The 5,159-nt window shown below is 36.6% G+C and overlaps 1 protein-coding gene across 4 annotated transcripts in view; it reads right to left on the reverse strand.

Annotated features, from left to right (window-relative positions):
- LOC106869601 (uncharacterized) overlaps window positions 1-1,235 on the reverse strand; it is a 15,802-nt gene extending 14,567 nt beyond the window's left edge. For 2 of the 4 annotated variants that reach the window (XM_014915409.2, XM_014915406.2), the window contains exon 1: window positions 976-1,188. The gene's annotated coding sequence lies outside the window, so the exon portion shown is untranslated. The other 2 variants (XM_014915408.2, XM_014915407.2) reach the window with 2 other exon arrangements.
- Between the last annotated feature and the right edge of the window lie 3,924 nt (window positions 1,236-5,159).

Raw genomic sequence — 5,159 nt, forward strand, 5'->3', positions numbered from 1 at the left:
GCGAAAACACCTAAAAGCTCCACGAGGCTCCGGCAGGGGATGGTGGCGAACCCTGCTGTACTCTTTCACCACAACTTTCTCTCGCTCTTACTTCCTGATTCTGTTGTGCCTGTAATTCAAAGGGTCAGCCTTGTCACACTGTGTCACGCTGAATATCCCCGAGAACTACGTTAAGGGTACACGTGTCTGTGGAGTGCTCAGCCACTTCCACGTTAATTTCACGAGCAGGCTGTTCCGTTGATCGGATCAATTGGAACCCTCGACGTCGTAAGCGACGGAGTGCCAACAACAACAACAAACTACGTTACTGTATAAGTCCTTGATCAATGTTCAATGAACGGACGTATTACGATACACGAACAACCAGGTGTCATCAACAGAACTATTGTAGCAGGCATACCATTCCTATGTCTAGCTGTTGTGAGAGGTGGGGCACTGACAATTAGATATACTCTAGGATATTACTAGACTCGATGAGTGGTTTACCAATTGGAAATAGCAGCCAAATTTCTTCTAAATCATACTCCCCAGCGTCTTAAAAATGATATCTAAAACTGCGGTCATTGCTGGAATGTTATGACCATGTGTTTATGTATCACCATGTGTGTTCATATGAGTGTGCTGTCAATTGTGTGCTTGGGTTGTGTATGTGTGTGTGAGATTTACTTTATATCTGCGTCAATATGACCCCATGTACAAATAATCAGATATGTATGCCTCTGTTAATGTGTGTATACATGCGATCATGTGAAAGCATGTACACTATCTTAAGTTGCTTGTTGAATAAAACTAGTAGTGTATTGATTCTGAGAAAAACTTAATTCAATCGATGATACAACACAAACAGAAACGGAGCGAAGAGAAAGGAGAGGGTCGAAAGGTATAATTTTAATTTAATTACTTTTTTTTTTAGGATAATTTACTTTCACTTTTTTACGTCGGAATCTTAGACTGTATCACGAACATCAGATTTACCTGACAGAATCTTGACATAAACAATATGGTTTTGACTCCGCTAGTTTTCCAGTTAAGTGCGCTACATATGTGTCTGATAAAATATATATTGTTTTCTATTTATCTTCAGTGTGCAGCTACTTTGCAATAATAATTTGTTCTTAAAAAAATATATGAATTACATATGAATTATCTTCTACGTAACCAGATTTAGTTAGCAAGTAGTCAAACAAGTTTTACCGGTGTAAGCTGATCACAACAGATATTAAGCGGTGTAAACATAAGATTGTTTCTCATTAATTTAATTCCAGAAAATTAAGGAATTGTTCGCAATTACACATTTAGGTATTACCTTATAGAAACATTTAATATACTTTATAGTATATTGTGGTTGCATAACGAAATACCACGTACTTACAAATCATTACACTTCAGAAGTCTTCCGTTTTGCATGAATTAATTAAATGAGAACTGGCTTAAAATTAAATACCCGACTTCTTCTTGGTAATTAATTAAGAGAAAAGTTTTGCATTTATGTGATGGTGTGAGGAAGAAGTTTCTCATAAAGCTGAAGATCTTTCTATCTATTCATCTATGTATCCATCCATCCATCTATATATATATATATATATATATATATATATATGTCTATCTGATTTTTCTAGATAGATAGATAGATAGATATGTAGCAGAAGCATGTTCACAGTGTGCCTGTTTTCTGCAAGTAGTTACATAACCTGGTCACACATCAATCTAGCCCTTCTGGCTCTCCATCCCATCACCCGACAGACCAGCTGAGCACGGGAAATCTGTCTGTTCGCTGTAAGCCTACCCGGAGCTATGTAAGGAAGCCTTTCCCGTAATTTCTTCAGCGAGGTGGGTTTGCCCGATCGAGTTCGGATCTTCGGCAGACAGCAAGTTTATTTTGCAGGCAACCTCCGGTGTACCTTTGACGCATACGCTTATTCCCGTCTGCTAGCAGAAGTTTTGTTACGTATTTGTTTTCCTATTCTACATCGCATACATCATTATAATGTACCAACTGCATGTTAAACTATTGTGTATATATATTCTGACCGTACTTTCAGGATGTATCTCAATAGCTTTGCCGTGTTAATTCTCTTTAACGGGTTTAATATATCGTCACATTTTATCTTTCTGGTTTTTCTATTTCTTTTTTTTTTTTTTTATCTACCCGCACATATATATTGTAGTTCAAACCAGCCTTGTTCATCAACGCAACTTCAACCATTAAAGATAAATAGACAAATTGCATTTATTCTTTGAACCGACTAAGTCAGAGCCTGGCAGTTGCTCTGTTCCTACGATTTGGGTGTGTTTATCCCCAGTACAGAATTTGATGGGACAAATAAAGTTTTTTAACATTACTGTTATTTTTGTGTTTTTATTTATTTTTAATTTATGAGAGCGGCATTGGCTTTAGGATGATTGTGTAGCAGACCTGTAATCAAAGACATTCCAGTCGTGATCATTCCTTTTACTTATATGCAAAGTACTCAGGACCACATTATGCGCCGTCTTCTTTTCTCAAAACGACAGTGAGTAATTTAAGAGAGACTTGGTTGCTAATTTTTGCAGGTCAAGTAGCTAGGTAGCAGCTCCCTAACTGACTCAGATACTGCTGATATTGCGTAGAAAGATTTGCCTAAGCAGACGAATTGCAGGATGGGGAGTGAGTGGGGAGGGAATTTGAACCTTAAGAAAGTGTGTGCGTGAAATGCGTGCGGCAGTACAGCTGCGAGATAGGAATGGAAGGCAAGCAGTGTCAACGACATGTTGTGGGTACTCTTCTAAGAGTAAAAATAATTCATTTGCTTCGACTTGGAAATGAAATCAGAGATTCTGACGCAGCCGTTGGGAAGCCGAAAGAATTCAAAGAAAGGGAAAGCAAGTTTTATGTAAGTGGAAAGTGAAGAAGAAAAAGTAAAGCAGCATCAATCGTGTCGTGGATGTAACTCAAGGATCGACAAATGAAATCGGCGATAATTTAGACTTCAAAGTGTTCAATGAATAAGGCGACATAACTGGTGTCCATGGTTCATCGTTAGTGCAAAGTATGAAAGGAGTATTCTGTCAAGTCTGATCTGAGACCAAACAGCGACGACGACGACAACGACGACAACCACTTATCTTTTGCCATAATTTCATAATTTTCAGGTGGCATTTTGCTTTTTATGAATCTCACAATTTGTTTACAAGTTGTTATTCTACATAGCTTCATACTTCCACTTTGATACAATACAAAGGCATCCAAAATATCTTTTTATACTTGATGTCCAGTTAATACATTCATTTTATTCAAGATTCTTTGGCCATTTTGGTGAATCTAGTACTTCGGGGCAATCTGGAGGATATAATGTGCCCCTATGTTTTCTTTATATGGTGAAAGTAGAACTATATAATACTATTGTTATATAAAATTTGATCCTAAATTTTTCTTCAGACTTTTCCCCAGTACTACGGCTTTATTCCCTATTGTTCTTCTTCATTATATCTGTAGAAAGACAGCCCAAATTATACCAGCATTCAGATTCTTGAAATTTATTATTTCTTCCCCATATAAATTTCTTATAGCTTTCAACTTGTTCTTTTGATGCGAAATCTCTTTCAGTAATTGAGCTGTTTACATTGAAGATATGACAGACGAATTTAGGGTGTTTTACAGAGTTTACCATGCACTTTGCATGAATATATTCATGTTAAGTGGTCGGAAAGTGGAATCCTCCCCTATTATTTATTAGATCATGTCGAAACCAAAATAGCAGAGATGTCTTACAAGGAAAACAAGCAACTCTTTCCCAAAATTACGTCGACCACATATACAAATAACTGCAGAAATATATTGACTAGGATACAAATCCCTACATTATTCTGCTTACTTTCTACACCTCCCTCCGACCGACTACCACTTTTTCAAACATCTCAATAACTTTCTTCAAAAAGAAGTTTACATCAACCAAACAGTTACTCGAACCGTTTTCGAAGAATTCATTATTATCAGGACTTCAGAATTTATATGATACTGAAATAAATAAAATGGTTGGCAAAAAGTGTGGCTTCTAATGGTTATTATCTCGATTAATAGAATTTATTCCGAACTGAAATGTACTGCTTTACAGTTTTAATTAAAAACCGCAATAATATTTAAGACCAGCCTGATAATTTTCATGCGATTATTAACCATAGTTCATCGAACAAGAAAATCATCGGTAAATATAAATTGTTTCTTTCTTCGTTTCAAAGGCTTGAGTATCATCGTAACTAAATTTTTTTCATTTCTTTGCAAACTTGCTGGATTTACAATGGGAATCACTGTTAATTGAGAAACTGTTATTCAGAAACTATCGATATTTATAGTGTGAATCATGTATTCGGTATTTTCCGCAACATCGCTTCCCAGCAACAGTGCTGAGTAACCACCAGAAATATTCTATTTAGTTTACTCCACATTTTAGCACGCCTGTTTTGGTTTTGTTTTTAATCGCTTATCCCTGCAGTTACTTCGCCAAACTCTGGCAGCTGCTTCCACCAAACAGTTTACCCGCTGAAGACTTGTTCTTCGTTTGTAGCTTTAGTCTTTTTCTCAGATGACTCGGCCGTATTCATAATGGAACGCTTTCTCTTTTCTTCTACAGTTTTCCAATTTCTTCTTTCCTACCTTAACTGCCATCCTTGCCCCTCTAGAAATTCTGTAAGCCCTTAAAATTTTCTTTCACATGCTCCTCCTTTCTATATCATTCCACCAAAGTACTATCAACTACCAGGATTATGTTTATCATTACAATATTGTTTGGGGAAATATGAGCTTCCTTCAACTCCGCCTGCACTTTCTAATTATTCAAGCCATTAAAACATTTCTATCATGGCCTCCGCTTCCTTATACTCTTGCATTACCCTTTGTTGCTCTTCTTGTTAAAAATAAAATGCAACTTCGTATTGATTCTCATTACTTTTATTTTTATATGTTGTTGTTTTAGTGTACCTGCAACAATGTTCAAGACTTGGTTAAGACACCAGAAGTATTCTTTATGGAATGACATGCTCGCTGTTCTAATATACTTCACTTAAGCGTAACCGCCTCACTGATGGCAAGTAGTCATGTCACTGAAGCTCCACTGTTTAATATATCTAAGACACAGAAGCTTATTGTGTGTCACTCTCATAAAGAATTGCAACCGAACTGA

This window comes from Octopus bimaculoides, chromosome 2 (genome assembly GCF_001194135.2).
Source record: "Octopus bimaculoides isolate UCB-OBI-ISO-001 chromosome 2, ASM119413v2, whole genome shotgun sequence".
NCBI lineage: Eukaryota > Metazoa > Mollusca > Cephalopoda > Octopoda > Octopodidae > Octopus > Octopus bimaculoides.